At 43.6% G+C, this 22,588-nt stretch overlaps 1 protein-coding gene and 1 pseudogene across 2 annotated transcripts in view; both read right to left on the bottom strand.

Annotated features, from left to right (window-relative positions):
• Nucleotides 1-22,588, bottom strand: part of MAML2 (mastermind like transcriptional coactivator 2) — a 201,478-nt gene that overhangs the window by 68,865 nt on the left and 110,025 nt on the right. The window lies entirely within an intron of this gene.
• On the bottom strand, nt 1,584-1,703 carry LOC136647168 (5S ribosomal RNA; annotated as a pseudogene).

Raw genomic sequence — 22,588 nt, forward strand, 5'->3', positions numbered from 1 at the left:
ATAAAGGACTGCAGAGCTGCCCTACATGGAGTCCCAATTGAGACGTCAGCAGACATAAGGGGGTGCCTGTTCAATTTCACAGGTCTCAGTGGTTCTGGAATACTCTGGCATTACTAGGCCCAGCTCCCCATTAGTCACACAGAAGGGACTTCATGTGTCCTGCATCACACTGTCTCTATGACTGGAATGACGTGATATGGCGACAAATGTGTTTCCCAAACAGGAGGGGAGCACTTGAGGGAAGAACCAGCAGTCCATTTTTTTATGGGTGTGTGCATGCTTCCTTCTTCTCACACATTCTCTACTCTCTGCTCCACCCAACCCCAGCCCCAGCCATTGTTTCCTCATAGCCAGGCTTCTCTTGCTACCAGAGCCTGGCTGGGGGAAAAAATTACAGGGGTGTGGCTGGTGGCATTTGCAGGAGGAGAATTTGTGGGAATGAGAAAAGTAGCGCACTCTGTATTGGAATTGCGGAAGATCTGGTGAGGATGTAGGGTGTGGTGTCAGCAATGGTCCCTTTAAGGCAGAGGTCTCCAAACCCCGGCCCGGGGCACAGATGTGGCCCACAGCAAGCCTCTTTCTGGCCCACAGCCAACCTCTTGTCCCCTGAAAGCGTCTGGCCCACTCAACTGAACATGACCAGAACTGTGCTCTGATTGTGTCTGGAGGATGTTCTGAGGGCCAGAGAGGTTGAATGAATGAGTCCATTCATTCATTTATTCACTCATCTAAGTTCCACTCTAATTTATTTATTTAAATTTTATATTTAATTTTTTTCCCATCCCTCCACACCACACCAGATATTTGATGCGGCCCTCTGGCCAAAAAGTTTGGAGACCCCTGCTTTAAGGGTAAGGCCTGGGCTTTCAGCAGGGAGTGTGCTGCACAGCTGCAGCTACCTGAAGGCAATAGGGCCCTCAGGCATAAAAGCACCTGATGAAGGGACAGTTGGTGTGGATAGCTGGAGGAGGAAAACTTGAGGAAGGGACACTGGATTAATGGACTGAGGAACTAATGGAACTGCTGATGGACTTTGCGAATCCATGTGTGAATGGACTTTGGAAATTGCTGGAGCAGAAACCGCTGGAGGCACTAAGATTGGTGTTTGGCTGCTATGCCTAAGACCTGTGGAGGACCAAGGGGCTACTGTAATAGCGGGAGGCTGCTGGCAGGAGAGAGGACCTCCGCAGATTGAACAGGCGAGCTACCCCGGTGGTGGGGTCTAGCAGGACTGCAAGGCAGAGTCATTGTTGGGTAAAAAAGGGGAGGTAATTAGCTAAAAGTGAGCATTGATTCTCCAGGCGGAGCTTGGACTGGGAATCTGGCAGAACACACTCACTTCTGCAAATGTTCCTCTGTAATGAGGCAAATACTGGGATGGAAACCCCGTCCTTTATTATGTATCATTTAGTTCAAACGCATTTCATACAGAGGGCCAAAGTTAGCATTTTCAGTGCCTGCTGAGGGCCAGAAATGACATCATTATGCATTAACTGAGGGGGAACTTTGCTTATAAGTCTACCTTCTCAGCTTTTTAAGATTGGATTGGTTGGCAACCTTCAGTCTCGAAAAACTATGGTATAAGCCTACAGCACCTGGTATTCCCAGGCGGTCTCCCATCCAAGTACTAACCAGGCCTGACCCTGCTTAGCTTCCAAGATCAGATGAGATTGGGCATGTGCAGGGTAACAGTTGCTTTTTAAGATACCCCAGTGATTTTCATGAACTGACATCTATGGCACATTACAGAGGTCACACTGTGTGCCTTCTGGCACACTGACTTTTGTTATGCCTCTTGTTATGTCACTTCTGACTTCCAGGAGACTCTTCTCTGTTCTGCGGCTGTTTTTAGGGCAACTATCTGTAGTCACAAATTGTCTGTCCCTCTTCCTCTGCTGCCTGGCAACTGTTTATTTTTCACATTTTTATATCATCCCTCCTCCAAGGAACAGGGTGATGTACATAGTTTCTCCTTTTGTCCTCCTAACAACCCTGTGAAGTAGGTGAGGCTGAGACAGAGTGACTGGCCCAAGATCACCAGGAAGCTTCATGGTTGAGTGGGGATTTGAACATGGATCTACCGAGTCTAAATCCTAGGCTATCCCTGTCATAAATTCATTACTCACAGGCAATATATCTCTAATTACAAAATGTAGTGAATGGACAACAGTGGAGGACTAGTATCTTTACACTGTATTTATGTGATTCTCAAAGGCATCTGATTGACCACTGTTAAGAGTCTTGAGATAAATGCAGCAAGTCTGGTCTGATGCAGCAAGGCAATTCTTATGTTCTATATACCACTTTCCTGTGATAAAATCTGTGCAGTTGTGCCTTCGCACCCACGGCAGTTCCGCTCCCAGAACCCCTGCAGATGCAGATGCTGAAACCTACAGATGCTGAAACCCGCAGGTGGTCAAATCTCCGAATATGCCTGGAGCTCTATTCCAGTAACATCCAGAGGGCCTTCTGAGGGCCATGCATGGCCTCCTCGACCCTCAGAAGACCTTCTAAGCTCTCCAGAAGCTCAAAAACTTTCACAATTGGAGCAGAACTCCAGTTGCATTCAGAGGGTTCAGGTCCAGCTATATCTGTGGGTTCTGAACCCATGGTTCATTAAAACCATGGGTCCTGAATCTGTGGGTAGGGAGGCACGACCTGTGTATGGTGAATCGTAGCCAAACAATAAGCCAGATAGTTTTGTGAGTGTTACCTAGTGGTATTAATTTGGCACAGAACAGTTATGAATGCAGCTCAAAGGAATATTTATCATCCAGCATTTTCTATAGCTGTGATTCCCACAAGAATATCTGTTGCAGCAGACACTGTACTTTTCAAGAGTGCTTTCAAACCGCAAAAGAACAAAACACAACAAAGTATGCTAAAGGCATACTTTAGCATTTAACAACATGAACAAAAAACAATCCTTAAGGATCTAACAGTGGTGAGCTATAGGAAATCTGGATTAGTGGTCTCTGACTTCTCTCCTCCCCATGTCTTCAGAGGTGTTAGTAATGCAATCCGGCAGATTGAAAGCCATGATTTCAGAAGGTAATGTGAAAGTGGCATGGTAAAAATCTGCATTGCCAGTTTGAAATGATAAAGGTTTTCCTTTCCACAATACTGCCCATTTTTGGATTTTCCTCACATAGGACATTGCCACAGAGAATCATAAATGCAGTTATAGTCCCAGATTATACAAAAGCCTCACATGAATTAGCTTAGAAATAAATGAACGAAATCACAATCTTTGCTTAACCTCTGCTACTCTTCAGCAGGGATGTGCAGAAACTACTTCCTCAAGTCTTGAGTTGAGTCCCAAGTCTCTGCCCCCTTGACTCAAGTTGCCCATGAGTGATAACAGCAGCCATTGCAACTCATCCAGAACTGTTTTTTGAGTCATTTTGACTCAAGTCCGAGTCTTTTTGAAAAGTGAGTCAAGCCCAGGAAGTGGCGAAAAAAAGCAAGCAAGCACACACAGAAAACAGAGTATCAAGCACACACAAAAGTGAATCTTGAATAGAGTCTATTCAATTATTTTCATTTTTAGGGTAAAAGCCCTGAGTCAGTGCCCAAGTTTTTGACATGTGTAACTTGAGTCCGTATGAGTCACTGCTCTGGGCCAGGGTATCTTAGAGATCGCCTACTCCCATACAATCCGGCTCGTCCTCTTAGGTCATCAGAGAAGGCCTTTTTACAAGTGCCGCCGCCTAGGGAGGTACGTGGGGCAGCGGCAAGAAATAGGGCCTTCTCAGTAGTGGCACCAACGCTATGAAATTCCCTTCCCCTTGACTTAAGAATGGCTCCCTCTCTTGAGACTTTTCGGCGAGGCCTGAAGACCCTTCTGTTTAAACAAGCCTTCTGAGTTCTCGGCCTTTTTAACATCTTTTAATATTTTTTACAGGCCTGATTCTTTTATGATTTGCTGCCAGAACCACCATCCAGAGCGCGATACCATAGTCTTCCGAGACTGAAGGTTGCCAACAAAAAATGCTCTTTTTACCTATTTTTTATCTGACTGCTGTTTTTATGATATGTGTTAATGTTTTTATTTGTTTTAAATTATGTTTTTTAATCTGTTGTAAGCCGCCTTGAGTCTCTTCGGGGAGAAAGGTGGGGTAAAAATAAAGTTATTATTATTATGAGTCATTAAAAACATGTGTTTTTGCAACCTGAGTCATCCAATTTGCAGCCCATCCCTGCTCTTCACCCACAACATAGGCATAGTTAGATCTCATGAGGTACTCTATCCCTGAGGCCACCAAGTTGTCATGTTAAAAATAAGTAATTTATAAGTGGAACCAAAGGTCCCTGGTTGGAGCGAGGGAAGTTCTTTTCTACTGGGCAAGGAAAGGCGTCTGATGAGGTTTTTGGTGAGTCATGGTAAGTTTTTGGTGGTTTAGGATAGATCCTGGTACATTTTGGTAGGGTGGGGTGGAGTTGTCTGATGAATTTGGTATGTCACCTGTCTAAAACCAACCAGGTGATACTGGAAAATTACCAGCTGGGCAGGGAAAATACCCAATATTAGCATCTATGTGTCTGTCAAATGAGCCTCCCCTTCCCTTCAGGTAATTTGAGCAGGCTGTGCTCTAGCATCCTTCACATGTTATCCCCCATGTGTTCCTGTATGTGTGTGTGTGTGGGGGGGGGAGGAGAACACTGGCAAGCCCTACCCATAGCCTCCCTGCAAATGCTACCCTGGAATGATTTGAGAGAGCAATCACTATAAATAATTACTGCCAGTGAAGCAGCTAAGATGAATGAGGATTTGGACATGCTCCAATCATCGACACTTGTGAAGTCCTGATGTGCTTCAGATCTCCCTGTTTTTCTACGGTGTTGAATCTTCTGTCCGTCCATGGCTTACTCTATGCTTCAGAGCAAGAGTCAGTGTGACCTGTGTCTTTAATCACTGCACATTAATACAGAGCTAGTGCAATGGTGAACCCTGCTAATATTTAAAATGTGTTATAACCTATAACTTATAAAATAATGGAGGGGGAGCCATGGGGGGGGGAGCCACTTAACCACCACCATCCATGGTAGTTTATACACCCAGATCAGCACATCCAGTGAGAATGTAGGTTCAGGACAAACCATACATAAGATTTCTTCACATCATGCATAATTTTGTTTATGGAATTATTTGTCACAAGGTGTGGTGATGACCACCAGTTTAAAATGGCTTATAGAAAACAACATCAGACATGTAACTTTGAGAGATTAGGCCTTTCAATGACTAGGGGTTAGATATGACAGCTCAACTTGCACTTCCTAACCCGTGTTTAGAGGCAGTATACCTCTAAGGCCCAAATGTGCCCTTGTGAGTTTCCCAGGGAGCATAGCTGGCCATTATTGGAAGTGTGGTACTAGATAGCCACACATCTGATCAAGGAAGGCAATTCTTATTATACTTGGGTTCCATCTCCTGCACAATCTATATCTCATTGGTAAAACACCTTGTTTGAATGTAGAAAGTCTCAGATTCAATTCCTGGCAGAATCTTCTGGCAGGGCTAAGAAAGACCCTTGCTTGAAATAATAATAATAATAATAAATAATAAACTTTATTTATATCCTGCCCTTCTCCCTGAAGGGACCCAGGGCGGCTTACAACATATTAAAAACATAATTTAACCGCAAATAAAAACATATTAAAACACATTAACAGATACCCATAAAAACAGTAGTCAGAGAAAAAGTCAGATAAAAAGAGCAAAACGCAGCAAATCATAGAGGAATCAGGCCTGTAAAAATACTAAAAGATATAGAAAAGATGTTAAAAAGGGCCATGAACTCAGAAGGCTTGTTTAAACAAAAAGGTCTTCAGGCCTCGCCGAAAAGTCTCAAGAGAGAGAGCCATTCTCAAATCAAGGGGAAGGGAGTTCCATAAAGTTGGTGCCACTAATGTGGTGAAACCATGGAGAGTCACTATCAATCAGTTTACCTTTGAATAAATGCTGGGAACCACTGGTGAAAGCAATACGGACCAATGTTCTGATCCAGCAGAAGCTGCATTAAGAATTTTCAGGGAGAATAGAAGAGGGAATGCAATACGTGATGGGGATAGAAATGTCAAGATTTTTTTCCCCTTTGTGGTAGTCTACAATAAAGTGTGAATAAAGAGCTATTAACTCAAGATAAAGTTACAGGTTTTTATTAAGCAACAAATCCAGGGCTTGTTCTAACTATAAAGGCAAATTTTCACATCAGAATGGAGCTGCAGTGGGCAAAGCACTACGAAAACCTGTGATGTCCACTCCAAAAGGAGTGGATTGGAGGAGGAGTCAGCGAAATATTCCGTGTGGTCTCCCCATTAAAATGTCTTCTGAACTGCAATTACCTCGGTATTTCAGTTCACTTTCTAATAAAATCTATTAACCCAGAAGTTTTCAGACCTCCTGGCTTAGAAGTTTTAACGCTGTGAAAGTTTTTCTTGGAATGAAGGTGGCTCACACAGAATAAAAGCTACAGCTGGGCCAAGCCTGGTCTTTTATTATTAAGGTTCGGAGATGGAAAAAATGAAAGCTTGCAGCAAAACCTCTGCTTTACGTTGCTTTTGGCGAGAGAATGAGTTCTATCGCAAATTCAGGCAGCCCCCAGATTTCTCTGCCGTTTGGAGGCTTCCTTTTCTTTTGCGCAAGTCATTCCTTCTAGGGGAGGCCTAGTTCAAACCCAACCTTCAGCCAATAAGGAAATAAGCACAACATTCATTTCAATACATTTTTGTTTCTACAGTTAACTGCAGTACAAAATTCTAAAACGTCCAGGAACTGTGGTTGATTTCTTGGTCAGTTTCAATTTATAATACTTTTACAGGTGTGCCCCCACAGCTGTGGGTCCCATATCCAACTTATCCGTGGCTCACAAATTCCTTCCATTGTCACTGTCTCCTGTGTCTTGCTGTCTCCAACCCACTTCCTGCTTCCTGTTAGCATTTGCAGACAGCACAGAAGACTGCGACAGGAGGACTATAGGGTTCACTGCTATCTCTGGGTTTGTGTCTCTGCGGTGGCAGCTGCAACCTATCCCCCACAAATTGAGGCAGAAGTCTGTATTCCACATCAATTAAAAACTCAGAGCTATGCACACAGTTACATATTTACTCAAAAGTCACATATTTGAACATATTTGAGGATGAGCAGGGTCACTGTGACAGATCCTGACCTTGATCTGGGCTTGATTATAGGGCTGCAGTGATGCATGTAGGAAAGGAAGTGACATCATACCTCTGAATCCTTCCCTGACTTAAATAAGCGGTAGAACATGTGGAGCGAACCCCTCACATTTTAAGGTGTTCTAAAACTTGCAAACCTGTATATCATATACAGTAGACATAAATGTCAGCTTGCGAACATGTGTATCATATTCATTTTTTTACTGGGGAGGCGAATTTTACCCCATCTAACCAAGTAAAAAAAAAACAACTCAGTGTGGCTTCCTTATAAACACAAAACCAAAGAAATATAAATAAAATGAAAAACACCAAAATTAACCTGGAGCACAGCAATTTTCATCTAGATAAATGTGTCCAGGGATTGCGACTGGCTGCAACTCCAGCCCCATTCTTAAGTTTGCCTCCACACATATATACAATGCATGATGGGGAAGCAGAACTTGGTGTCTTGGCCTGTTTCCATATTTGTTTGCCTATGGAACGGAATATTGGGAGGATCTATTTGCATATAACTGTGTATAGGCTCCCTGTGCCAACTGTGTAGCAATATGCCAATTGTGTATCTCCCAATATGCGAGTCCCGCCTGCCAACGTTTCATTCAACATGTGGTCATCGGGGATGGAACCAAGAGGCACATGGATGTCAGAAGCAGTCCTGAGAGGCACAGTCCCACTCCCCATTCCACAGATTGGATATACAGTACCCACAGCGGCAAGCACAGAAAGACGCCTTTCTTGCAGGGTGTACACGTTCCGGTAAATCCTGGTAATTTTCCTTTATGAAATACTGCAAATGGTCTGTTAGAATATTGCTGCTACCTATGAACAATTCTTGCTACTCTCTATTTGCAAGGGCTTTTAACACAGCCAGATCCAATTTCTTCCATTTTTGGTAGATTATTTTATGAAACTTCAATGGTCTCTGGAAGTTGTTTTTACATTGGACTTGTACAAATTGTTCAGAACGTGGAAAGGGGGGAGTTGCTATAGTTACCCATGTAAAACTGCTTGGCAGGGAACAGCAGCCCTTCACAGGTAGTTTTTTTTTTTTCAAATAAGTTAAACAGGCTGTTTTCAATCAGCATCAGAAAATGAAAGCCCTGATTGCAAATGAGCTGTGCTTTGCAAGAGCAAAAAATGTACCCCCGCTCCAAAGTGGGCATTAAATACCTTTGACAGAAAATATCGGATCCAGATACATTTTCAGCAAAGATTCTATTTGGAAAATGTACTGCAAATATATAATTTCATAATTAGGTTTATATTGTTGTTGTTGTTGTTGTTAAAAGTATTTATATACCGCTTTTCGACTAAAAGTTCACATAGCGGTTTACAGAGAAAATTAAATATGTAATGGCTCCTTGTCCCGAAAGAGCTCACAATCTAATAGACGCAAAAGAACACCAGCAGACAACCACTAGAAAAGACACTGCTGGGGTAAGGAGGGCCAGTTACTCTTCCCCACTAAATAAAAGAGGAGCACCCACTTGAGAAAGTACCTCTTACCCAGGGAGGGGCAGGCTGCTTCTCTCTATCTCTCTATCTCAGGTCCAATCTACACACACCATCAGAATAAGACTGTAGAATCCAGGGCCTTGAATGGGCTGGACCACTTCAAGCTAATGGTAAGAGAATCATCTTTCACTTCAATGAGGACAAGTTTGTGAATGACTAATAGTTGTGGTGGATACATGAGATCTCAAAGTTCAGAAACTGCATTTACAGTCCGCCCTTTTTATCCAGGGGGTCTAATCCAAAGCCCTTCCATGGATATGTGAATCCACAGTTTGAGGAGCAAACCGCCTTTCCCCCAGTATCCACAGCATTGTCAGTGAATAAAATCTGCAGATGCTGCATCTGCGGATACAGTGGATACAAAAGATTTCTACACTGCTTTTTCTAAAAGTGGTGTACAACAGAAAATGGACACCATCCTCACACCATCTCTTCAAAGCCTGCAGTTTGCTCAGTTTTCAGCCTTAGATTCAAACCTTGGAACATCACATCACATTGCCCACAAGCCAATGGGATGCTTGAGAGTTCCATGAGGATCCTCAAGAAAGTTGTTCAGATGGCAACGGCAGAGAATACTGATTTGAAACAAGAATTATTTAGATTTCTTTGCAGTACCAGACCACTCTCCACTGTTCTGCTGGTGCCACTGGATCATGTTTTGCAGACAGATGTGGACAAACAGACCTTAAATAGACATGCCATGCAAGCATTCGCTCCTGTTCCATGTGAGGAAAAGGCAAAGTTTGCCATGAAGCAGCAAGCTGATCAATGCAGGAGAAACACAGTAGTACCATTCAGAGTAGGAGACATGGTGTCTGTGAAAAACCTTTGGCCTCGAAACAAACTCTCATTGCCCTTTTATCCTTCACCATATCAAATTACAGTGATAAAGGGCACTATGATCACAGCAGAGAGGGGACCGTAAGTCACGAGGAATGTGTTTCACATCAAACCACTTCTTACTGCCCCGCAGGCTCTAAGACCAGATGATGATAATGAATTCACTTCCAGCAGCGACGTCATCCCACCCAACACTTCTGCTGCACCAAATCCATGTGCTCCAGAGACAAACTGTCAATGTTACCTACAAAGCACCAGTTGTCATGCACCATACTATGTGCAGACTATATTACTTAAAAGAAGTTGTTCTTGTGAATGATGAACCTATTGACTAATTCTCTCTCTTTCTATACCACTCTTAAAGCCCAATCCTATGCAGGTCTACCCAGAAGTAAGTCCCATTGAGTTCCAGTGGATGTACTCCCAGAAGAGCGCACATAGGATTATAGCTGGGCAGCCCAATTCTAAAGTGTGCTGACACCGCCAGGCCACATGTGCTTTAACCAATGCAGCTCAGGAGGGGTCTGGAGGACTCCTCAGGGTAAGGAGATATAGTTCCCCTTACCCTGGGTAAAGCCCCAGCCGCCCCTATGAGGTTCCTTGGATTTGCGCTAACTATATCACTGTCTTAAATCCAGGAAGCCCCATGTAGGGCTGGCTGGCCTGGGAAGGGGGTTTGGGTGCGCTGTGCACTGCTATGGCAGATTCTGCCCCCCTCATTCCCTCATTGTACTCCACCTCCACCCCGTAATCTCACTCTGCAGCACTGGTGGATGGTGCCATCACCTACTTGCCTCCACTGCTTCTCATTCTCTTTTCACTTCCTGGACTGGAAAAGGAAGAAGGAAACAGAGAAGAAGAGAAAATGCAGAGGGGAAGAGAGTGCCAAGTTAGAACATTGTAGAGTGGGAGTAGGTGATCTGGTACATCATCTGGCAAGAGGGGGCAGCTGGCATGCTGTCCTAAGCATCAGGGTGTCTTGGGCCAGCCTTGACCAGGCTTAAAGCGTAGGGAGAATTCTAAAACTATGTATGCATTTCAGTTACATCCAGGTTCTGATCTCCCTTTTCTCCAGTACTAGAATACCCAGAATACTAGCTGATGGAGAGCAATAGTGGGAGAGGACTATTTGCCTTCATGTCCTACTCCCGAGATTTTAAAAATCACCCAGTGGTGTCACTAGGAAGTTACGGGGAGGGGTGTGCAGGCCACAGCGCGTGATGTGTATGGGGGTGCGTGTGACATCACTAGCGACCAAAATTGCTACAATTGCAGTTTGTAGGAATAATAGCGTCATGTTATATACCAGGGGTGTCCAAAGTTTTTGGCAGGAGGGCCACATCAGCTCTCTGACACTGTGTCAGGGGCCGGGGAAAAACAGAATTAATTTACATTTAAAATTTGAATAAATTTACATAAGTTTACATAAATGAATATATTAAAGATGAACTTATATAAACGACTGAAGGTCTTGCAATAGCTCAAGCTTGCACAAAGCAAGGCTGGCCTTTCCTTTGCAGCCACTACTGCATCACAGATGTGAAACAGCAAGCAGTGGAAGGAGCCATGCCACAGCTCACGCGAGAGGTCAAACAGTCGCCCTCACGCTGAGAGAAGTTGCGTTGGGCCAGTGCAGGCTTCAACAAATCTCTGGAGGGCCAGAAGCTCATTGGAGACTGGGGGCTCCCTGAGGGCCGTATTGAGAGGCCTCGAGGGCCCCAAGTGGTCCCAGGTCCGGGGTTTGGGCACCCCTGTTATATACCATTCGATGCATAAATTAAGAACATAAGAACATAAGAACAGCCCCACTGGATCAGGCCATAGGTCCATCTATTCCAGCTTCCCGTATCTCACAGCGGCCCACCAAATGCCCCAGGGAGCACACCAGACAACAAGAGACCTCATCCTGGTGCCCTCCCTTGCATCTGGCATTCTGACATAACCCATTTCTGAAATCAGGAGGTTGCGCATACACATCATGGCTTGTACCCCGTAATGGATCTTTCCTCCAGAAACTTGTCCAATCCCCTTTTAAAGGTGTCTAGGCTACATGCCAGCACCACATCCTGCGGCAAGGAGTTCCACAGACTGACCACACGCTGAGTAAAGAAATATTTTTTTTTGTCTGTCCTAACCCGCCCAACACTCAATTTTAGTGGATGTCCCCTGGTTCTGGTATTATGTGAGAGTGTAAAAAGCATCTCCCTATCCACTCTGTCCATCCCCTGCATAATTTTGTATGTCTCAATCATGTCCCCCCTCAGGTGTCTCTTTTCTAGGCTGAAGAGGCCCAAACGCCGTAGCCTTTCCTCATAAGGAAGGTGCCCCAGCCCCATAATCATCTTAGTCGCTCTCTTTTGCACCTTTTCCATTTCCACTATGTCTTTTTTGAGATGCGGCGACCAGAACGGAACACAATACTCCAGGTGTGGCCTTACCATAGATTTGTACAACGGCATTATAATACTAGCCGTTTTGTTCTCAATACCCTTCCTAATGATCCCAAGCATAGAATTGGCCTTCTTCACTGCCACCGCACATTGGGTCGACACTTTCATCGACCTGTCCACCACCACCCCAAGATCTCTCTCCTGATCTGTCACAGACAGCTCAGAACCCATCAGCCTATATCTAAAGTTTTGATTTTTTGCCCCAATGTGCATGACTTTACACTTACTGACATTGAAGCGCATCTGCCATTTTGCTGCCCATTCTGCCATTCTGGAGAGATCCTTCTGGAGCTCCTCACAATCACTTCTGGTCTTCACCACTCGGAAAAGTTTGGTGTCGTCCGCAAACTTTGCCACCTCACTGCTCAACCCTGTCTCCAGGTCATTTATGAAGAGGTTGAAAAGCACCGGTCCCAGGACAGATCCTTGGGGCACACCGCTTTTCACCTCTCTCCATTGTGAAAACTGCCCATTGACACCCACTCTCTATTTCCTGGCCTTCAACCAGTTCTCAATCCACGAGAGGACCTGTCCTCTAATTCCCTGACTGTGGAGTTTTTTCAGTAGCCTTTGGTGAGGGACTGTGTCGAACGCCTTCTGAAAGTCCAGATATACAATGTCTGCGGGTTCTCCCGCATCCACATGCCTGATGACCTTATCAATGAATTCTATAAAGTTCGTGAGGCAAGACTTACCCTTACAGAAGCCATGCTGATTCTCCCTCAGCAAGGTCTATTCATCTATGTGTTTTGAGATCCTATCTTTGATGAAGCATTCCACCATCTTACCCGGTATGGATGTTAGACTGACCGGCCTATAGTTTCCCGGGTCCCCCCTCTTTCCCTTTTTAAAGATTGGTGCGACATTTGCTATCCTCCAATCTTCTGGCACCGTGGCCGTTTTGAGGGACAAGTTGCATACCTAAGTCAAGAGATCTGCAACTTCATTCTTCAATTCCTTAATAACTCTTGGGTGGATGCCATCAGGGCCCGGTGACTTATTGATCTTTAATTTATCAATGAGGTCTGAAACATCTTCTCTTTTAACCTCTATCTGACTTAACTCCTCCGTTAGGAGGGGCCGTTCGGGCAGCGGTATCTGCCCGAGGTATTCTGCCGTGAAGACAGATGCAAAGGACTCATTTAATTTCTCTGCCATCTCTAAGTTTCCTTTTATCTCCCCTTTCCCTCCCTCACCATCCAGAGGGCCAACTGCTTCTCTGGCGGGTTTCCTGCTTCTAACACATTTGAAGAAGCTTTTATTATTCCCCTTAATGTTGCTGGCCATGCGTTCCTCATAGTCTCGCTTGGCCTCCCATATCACCTTCTTACATTTCTTTTGCCACAGTTTATGTTCCTTTTTATTTTTTACTGCAGAATTACTGCAGAATGCAATAAATAAGGAGTGAAATAACTCAATTCTATCAAAAGTTATGGCCAAAAAGCCAGAAAACAAAAATATGCACATGCACCTGGGTGTTTGTCCCGCCCACTGCATGGGAGGAGGTCCACCCTGCTTGGGGTGACGTGATGGCCTCCCATACCAGGTGATGCAAACCCTAGTGATGCCACTCATTGACCACACTGAGAAACACAATGCTGGATCTTTTGGTCTGATCCAGCAGGACCCGTCTTAGGTTCCTGCACTAAAAATCTCCATGCACATTAAAAGGTAGTTCAGGAAAACTTCTGACCCAGTTTGTTTTCTGGTGTTCTAGATTTCTACTTGCAGCATTTTTTTTCTTTTTATTTTGCATTCCATACTTTTTCAGATGTGTTCTGCTCTCACCTGCAACCTGAATGGATACAGTCCACTCTAGCACCTGAGGACTTCTCTTGCTAATTATTATTTTCAGCCTGTGGGGACCAGGCCTTAGTCTGAAATACACTGGGATGTGATGCAGTATTTCCTGTTAAAGACATTTGATACCCACTTTTTGAAAAGAAACAAGAAAACACTCCCCACTGTTTGGGGTAACACGGGCTGCCCCTACCAGCTTAATTTTCAGGCAGAGGAAACCTGGTAGAAACGAATGCGAATGCCCAAATTTATTTAATTTCACGTTTCTCGTTCCCAAGATCCTGTGGGGTTCACACCAGCAGAATCTGCCTCAGTCAAGCCGGACAGCTGAGAGGCGTTCAGAGTGAAAACACATTTCTAACTTGGCACCGATTTCCGTCTTCCAGGCCAGCCGTTCATTAACAGCTTCTGTACATTATTGTTCTTCCTCTAGGGGCTGTCAAAATGAACCAAACCTTTGTTCAACCTAAACTTCCTTCTCTAGCTCTTCTCTGCCTTCAGACTTTCTCGCCTTGCTGCTCCATTGTTCAGTTCAGAGACTGGTACAGCCAAGATGTAATTTGGAAGGACCAATTCAAACTTTCAAAGGGATCAAGTGGCACAGCTCTTCCTGAACTTAATCTTTGGGCTGAAGGTAGAAGGCTGAAGGTTTGAATATTCCCTCATTTAAAAAATAAAATGACAGTCTGCTGAATATATCATTTGGCCCTTGGTTCAGTTTGGGAAGCTCATAGGCATGAACAACCTGCACACCCCAGAAATCACGATACTTTATTAAACTGTATTAAACTACAATTTCTTGAAAATATATCATTGTGATTCCCAAATTTTATATTTCATACATTCCTATTGTTCATCGTAACCAAGACAAGCCTCTATTTACTGGCTCTTGTCTTTGGTAAATCACCGTCCCCAGGGCTGGGCTTGAAATGGCCCACCACAAATTTGAAATTTGCAAGCTGTAAAAGTATATAGAGCAGTGGTTCTCACACATTTAGCACCGGGACCCACTTTTTAGAATGTGAATCTGTGAGAACCCATTGGAAGTGATGTCATGAGCGGAAATGACATCATCAAGCAGGAACATTTTTAACAATCCAAGGCTGCAATCCTTCCCACACTTACCCAGGAGTAAGTCTCATTGACTATCATTGTTAAAAGCTACATAGTAGCTAGTTAAAAGTACAGGTCTGTAACATTTCCCCAATGCAGTCACACACCATGGTAGCATCAAGTCTAATATATTAAAAATAAAATATTGAATTGAATGGGGACCCACCTGAAATTGGCTCAGGACCCACCTAGTGGGTCCCAACCCACAGTTTGAGAAACACTGATATAAAGCATTTTGGTGACTTTGGGGAGTGGCTCATGATTTTTTGGGGTGCACAAAACTTCCTAGTGTTCTTTCCAGCACCTGTCATCCTCCCCCCAAAATGTTTCTTGGAAAAGTGCATTGTGGAATGAACACCATTGCTACAAAAGAGGTGGTAGGGGCAAAATGGATGAAAAAGTAGGCTAGTTTTAGCTTCCCCCCTTCACTCCACTTTCCCCTTCCACCTGACGCAGACATTCTTGTGGGAGAACATTTACATCAATCCTAATGTTTTGTTTATGTCTTGTTAAAATTTGGTGGTGTGAGTTGCTACTTGTCCAGTTGCACAGTTTAGCAATCTCATTCTGTTCGTGGAAGGTTGATCCATCTTCTCTCTGATGCCCAGCACTAGGTGCCATGCATAACACAGGACCCCATTTCAGACAGGTTGCAGCTGCTGAACGATATTCTGAAATGTTGATACCATATTGTAGGACAATTGCATTTATCTAGCTGCATGTTATGATCAAAGGACAATCTCCTCCTTGGTTTTTAAATCAGTGGAAAACAAGCTACTGGAGAGCAAATTGATCCTGAATATACTAAGTGGAGTAAACCCTTCAACAGTGTGTCATAATGCCCTCCATAGAAGTGCTCCTGTTGAACTTTGAGTTTTTTTTAAGAGTTCCTGTAGCCAGAACACTTGAAAAAACTCAAAGGAAGTCAACAAGATGCGCTAATGTCGCTTCCTGTTGATCTCCTTTGAGTTTTTTTAAAGTGTACTGGCTGCCTGGTGACAGCTTGGAAAGTACTGTAAGCTTGTAGGCTGACAGCGCTCTTTTTAAGGAAGAAACTTACTATGAGATAAACTTTTAAATTACAGTACTAAATGGGTGCAGGGGGGTTGTGCAGGGTTTCCCCAATATCTGGTTTCCAGTTTCCACAGGAGGAGGGCAGGAACACATCCCCTGCAGATATTGGGGCTCCCCGTAAGTACACCACCCTGAGCTCCTTGGAGAAACAGCGGTATAAAAATGTGAAAATAAAGAAATCTGTAAAGTATTGGAGCTATCATAGTGTCTACAACTACTGGATGGGCCACAGCCATTGATCGCTCCTTGTTTCAAACTGCAATCTATTTTTTAAAATTTCAACGGGCTTAAAAAAACTCTCAGAAAGGTTGGCGATAATGCTGCAAGCTGAAAAATATTCTGACAAACTTCAGTGCATCAGTACTTCTGGGATGCTCATTGGGTAAATGCAAAAAGGTTGATTGACATGATCATGTATCAGGAAATGCCTCCATGAAATGAGAAATCCCTTTAAGCAGTGGTTCTCAAACATTTCACACCAGGACCCACTTTTTAGAATGAGAATCTGTCAGGACCGATTGGAAGTGATGTCATGGCCGAAGGTGACATCATCAAGCAGGAAAATTATAACAATCCAAGGCTGAAATCCTACCCATACATACCTAGGAGTAAGTCCCATTTACTATCATTGTTAAAGGCATATACATGTTGTTGGCATCCTTCAGTCTCAGAAGACTACGGCGTCACGCTCTGAATGGTGGCTCTGGAACAGAGTGTCCTCTCCAGTGCGCGAAGCCTGGGTAAAGTAGGCATGGAGGATAGGCTGTTACCCAAGCAGCAAATCCCCCCTCTCCACGTCACTGAAATGGTCCAATGGAAAGGCAGAGGCCAATACGGTTGGTTCCAGCGGCGTCGCAGGAGTTGCCAGAACGTGACTGTGTTCAGCCATGAACTGCCTCAGGGACTCCGGCTCCGGATTTTGCCTCGAGGTTGACTCCTAAAGCCTTTTCCATAACTGGATGTAGCCACAAGGCAGTGGAGGTTTGGGATCAGAGTTTTCCTTCTCTCAGATGAGCTGCCTTCCCAGGCTGACGAGTCCCATCTACCCGGTGGCTGTTTAGTCGCCTCTTACGACAAGCACAGCCAAACTGAGGGCCTATTCTTATCCCCAGCCCCCAGGGGAAGGCATATACATAGTAGCCTGTTAAATGTACAGATCTGCCACATATCCCCAAATGCAGTTACATACCATGGTAACATCAAGTCTATGAAAAATAAAATAATGAAATGAATGTGGACTCGCCTGAAATTGGCTCGCGACCTACCTAGTGGGACCCAACTCACATTTTGAGAAACACTGCCTTTAAGTCTTCCATGATTATTCATTATTTTAAATGAGTCCTGGGATGGTGAGACAGAGCGGCAACAATATAGAAAACATTAACCATTTTCCATGGGAAAAATAATTATCCAGTTGTTTCTCATACAGGACACACATATAAGAACAACAACCATGGAAGAACTGTGGGGAATTATTACCTTGTGCTGAGAATTGACTATAACAGCTGATTATATAAACACTCTGTCATGGAGATGAATGGGACACAAGATACAATCTACTTTGTTTACACACTGTACACAACTTTTTAAAAAGCAGAAATGAGAGCACATCCGATATTTGAGATAATCCAAAATTTTAAAAAAGTTACAATTTCATATTTTGAGGCTTGTATTTCAGAGACAAAAAGTCTCAGAAGGCTAGCTCATTAACCATTTCTGAGACCTATATAGGCATTTGACTCAGCCCCATGGTCTAGTGAGGAATGGGTAACTGGGTTAGAACGTCTCATTCACAAGTTCAATAATTAACACAATATATTTTTTGCTGTCATTTACATAGCCGCCCTTTAGGGTCCCTTTAGGGAGAAGGGCGGGATATAAATAAAGTTTATTATTTATTATTCTCATGAGACCTGTTGATTGACTGCAGCTTCCTTCAGCATACTACAGACAAGTATCAAAAATGAAAGCATCCTTTTTGTGTTAGTTTGGGGTGGAAGACTGGAATAGACAGCACCAGACCATCAGAATACAAGCTCATTTCAGATAGACAGGGATTCCTAAAAGGATCCTTTCATTTACTCAATAGGTGTATATGTATTTAAAGAGGGAAATATTTCCTGCTGGTTCACTGTGAGTCCTGTTGGTAACACAACCTCCCCCTCCCCATTAGTAGAAAAGGGGCAAATAAATATGTATGATTTGAAAAAAATGTTAAGTGGGTTGCATATTGAGGAAGTTGGTCCCAGTACAGAACCTACAAGTACAGCTTAGAAAAGAGATATCTTATCCCAGGGGTGCTCAAACTTTCAACTTTAGGGATGCTGGACCTTTAACAAGTGTATAGAAGAGAGAATTGCAGCAGGTGCAACTTGTCATCCCACAGATGACAAGCTACACCTGCTGAAATTCTCTCTTCTATACACTTGTTAAAGGTCCAGCATCCCTAAAGTTGAAAGTTTGAGCACCCCTGTCTTATCCCATAGCCATAGACACACTTCTGAAGCAAAAGGCAGGAGTGATTGAAGTGCATTTAGACAGACCCTTCTGTGTTTGCAAAAAATATAAACTTTCTATATGAGAAAAGAAAAACTTTTGGGAGGCAGAATTTCTGAAATAAGAACAGTTTGTTAAAATTATGAATTAGTTCCTACATGAATTCCACTGCTTATTGTGGAAATTTCCCCCAGTACATTTAGCTTAAGACTTTTGGTTTCCAGAACCCAGCTTCTAGGTCCAGATGCTGGGTTCAGGGACCTTAACTATTGAATGATACCTATAACCCTAATTTGGCTGATCACGGGCATGGCTGATCATGATACAACTTGATTCTAACCTTTTGTTTTCTATGGAACTTTCTTGGGAAGATTAATAACCCAGTTTTGCCCAGCCCACAAGTGTAGACATTTGTTCCTGTTGCATATACGCAACGTTGGGCAGAAATGGCTTATGAAAAGAAATAATGGTTGTCAGCCAATGAATCCATTTTCAGTTGATTGGTTTGAAGACAGATGACCAATTAATCCACTAATTAATTAATCAATAAATTACACTGAGACTCATGTCAGGTCACCATATGTTCAATATACATTCTTTTTTATGATAAGGAAGTGCAAGCTATCTCACTTTTGTTTATTAAATTGAACACAAAATTTCAAAAGTCCATCTCTAACAATTTCTTTTTCATCTCCTATTACAGCAACACAACAGAACCAACAAAAGTCTCAAAAATAACACACTAGAGCCATAATCACCTACAACAACAACAAAATGTGCCCTTAGCTTACAACCCACCTATTAAAATTTGCCCTCATTGGTTAAAAAAGGACCCCACCAATTAATCAACGCACAGTTTTGTTGATTCATCTACCAAGGGCACTGATTAATGTGAGCTGCAGCCTTAAGAAAATATTTTGAAAAAAAATCCACATGCCTGATTGAGAATATGCAGTCAGCATGACTAACTGAACAGATGAAATAATTTTGCATGGAAATGACCCTCATCTCATGCCATTCATGCAAATAAAATGCAGCATGTTAGGGTCGATTTCTGCAAGCAAGCTTAAAACATTGGGTTCATTGCCTAGAAATTAAATTAGTAGAGTGAAATTCAAAACACAGGGCACAACATCTAACATGATTCAGCTTGTAGGTATTGGCCAACAAGAATGGGAATTTATGTGGCTGGGACAGACAGCTGCTCTCCCCTGTTCCCACATTTATAATTTAGTAAGCCAGAAGGCATACACTCCAATTGTCCCTGACAATGTTTTCCAGGTTCCTGTTTTCTGGTTACTGTCTCTGGTAAACCACCATTCCTGTTTTGACCCTAGTTTAGCCTCTTGGGAATGCCTTGTTAAAATATTGTGAATGTGATTGCTGCTTTTCTCATTCTTCTGTATTCAATTCCCTTCCCTGAGCCTCTAGACCAGGGGTGTCAGGTTCATTTCATACAGCGGACCGAATGGCATTCATGATGCCTGCTGAGGGCCGGAAGTGAGGTCATTAAGCAGGAAGTGATGTCATTTAGCAGCTCATGACCAGAAGTAAGTACTTTCTACTCACTGAGGAACTCATTAGCCAGAAATGGCAGAAGAGAAAATATGCAAATCTTGATCATATTTTCAAGAAACAGGAAAGCTCAATTATCATACAGGGTGCCCTTTCGGCAGTATGAAAGGGCTGAATCAGAGCTTCATCAGAGCTTAGCAACTGATGGTGGTGCTGAGAGAGCCTGAAGGCCAGATAAAGAACTTCCAAGGGCGGCATCCGGCCCACGGGCCTTATGTTTCACACCCCTCCTCTATACGTTCAGTTTCTGAGTTAATGAGTGGGTGAACCTTGTCTTTAACACACTTGCATGGACAAGGACACTTGGGTCAGCCATTTCATGAGCTCTGCTGCTGTTATGCTGAAGTGTTAGCACTGTAACATAGGATGATGATGATGACTTCCTGAGCAGGTAGGAGGATGTCCAGTCTCTTATGCATGTGTACTGGAATATGTACATGCATGAAGCAATCTTTGATGTGTCTTCAAAAATATGCCTTTCTGACTCATGGCAATGCTAAATAACTTACAGCCCCAAGCTATCCGGGCCTTATGCTGATGGATCTTGCAACATAAAGTCACAGGTCAACAGCAGGAAAGCTGCTCCGCTGTTCAGTGGGCTGCAGCCCTCAGGGCAAATGGCTAAAGGTTGTGTATGGGGGGTGGTGGTTAGGATCCAGCCTAACTGCCAGCCAGACCCTGGTCCTGTCCCCCTTCTGGGCCTGGTTCTCCCACCTGCTGCCCGCCCTCCTTCCCCCCACCTGTAATGTCCCTGAAACACCCTTCCCCTGACTTCTCCAGATCCCTGTGCTGGCAGCCCGCTGCCAGGACAAACTCACCTAGGGCCAGCACCATGGAGGTCCCCAAAGGTCGGCTCACCTTCATGTGCCAGCCAGTCAACTCTCCCGGTGGCACTCAAATGCCTTACAGTACTTCTGCAACACTCAGAGGCTTGTGCAAGGGACTTGCGCTGGCCTATCTGACTGGTAAGATTGCACCCTAAGAAAAGCAAAATCTCCAGAAACAGCTTCAGTTAGAGCTGGCAACACTAGCTATCCATGCAAGAAAATAAGCTTCACGCACACCCTATTTCTGGGGTGGCCAAACTTGCTCAACATAAGATCCACATACGATAAACTTCAGATGCATGAGAACCGCAAGAGAGAAGTTTGAGAGCCACAATATTGAAGAAGCATTTAAATTCTTAAATATATTTACTCACCATGAACATTAAACTTACTTAATCCAGTAGACTCAGTTTACATCTGGTAAATGATTAAAAAGTTAATTTTTTTTGTTGACCCTTTATATGAATTGTGATGCAAAAAGGAGCTGAGCCAATGCATTTCCATGAGCCGCGCATTGTATGTTAGAAAGCTGCCTGTGGCTCACAAGTCACTTTGGCCATCCCAGCATATTTGATCAGAGGCTGGGTGATTTAAATATAGGTGTGCTGCTTAATAACCGTTTGCTTAATGACGTTTCGCATATATGATGGTGATCAAAGCAAAATAAAGATTGCTTAATGAGCAATCGCATCTCCCATAGCCTGCAGCAGAGGGTCTGTTTACACAACAGAGAGGCTCTTAATGCAAAGAAGAGGCAATGGATGTCCAGCAGGCTGTGCAGCCAGCTAATGTCTGGCAGGGAGTGTCTGTTTTCACAACAAAGGCAATAGATTGGACTGAATGTTCACTTAATGATCTAATCGCATAACAGGGATTGGAGATTATTCCCCATTGTTAAGTGGCACACACCTGTATAGCTGTCTTTTAAGCTAAATCCATTTCCTCCCTGTTTCAAGTTTCACAACTCTATCTTTTCAGGAGATAACTAGAATACTACTAAATCACATAACAGTCTTATGAACAATTATACTTAGTTTCATAAGGTTGTCACCTGCCTGAGCCTTCATGAATAGGGTTGATCATAAATCTGATGAACTAATGTATTTTTTTTTAAAGGGTAGCCTTTCTGTGATTCTATGAAAATCAGCTTAGGTGTCAACACCAACTAAAGAGCAGGACTTAGGTTATTAAGTGAACCATTCCCTGAATGCAGTGCTACCAACCGTCATACTAAGAGAGGCCGCAAGGCTAGTGGGAAAGCAAGACGAGGCCCCCACAGAACGGTATTTGTGCTTCATTTCAGTTTCTCTGACATGTGGCAAAATGTGTCAACTTCCTGCAGTTCCTCTCTTTGAGAAGAATAAACAGTGAGGTGCTAATCCCTCTTGGTGGGTCAGGGCGTTTGTGTAAGCCACACCTGTGAAAACATGAACAGCCAGAAGATCACACACAATCTATGGAGTCCAAGTCTGAGGCCCCCCTGTTGCTTTCAAGTTGTTACTTGCTTTAAAAAAAAATGGAATCCAAAGGGATTAATGAGTCTACCAGACAAAACTGGTGAGAGAAGTCGAGAACTTATCAGTTTATCACATTTGCACCTCTCCCTTCCTCTGAGCAACTCGGAAGTTAGGTACAGGCTTTCCCCTTTTATGCCATGACAAGCCCATGAAGCAAATCAGGAGAGAGAGACTGTAATTACCCCAACAGAATTTCATGGCT

The sequence above is a fragment of the Tiliqua scincoides genome, chromosome 3, assembly GCF_035046505.1.
Source record: "Tiliqua scincoides isolate rTilSci1 chromosome 3, rTilSci1.hap2, whole genome shotgun sequence".
NCBI classification, from domain to species: Eukaryota; Metazoa; Chordata; class Lepidosauria; order Squamata; family Scincidae; genus Tiliqua; species Tiliqua scincoides.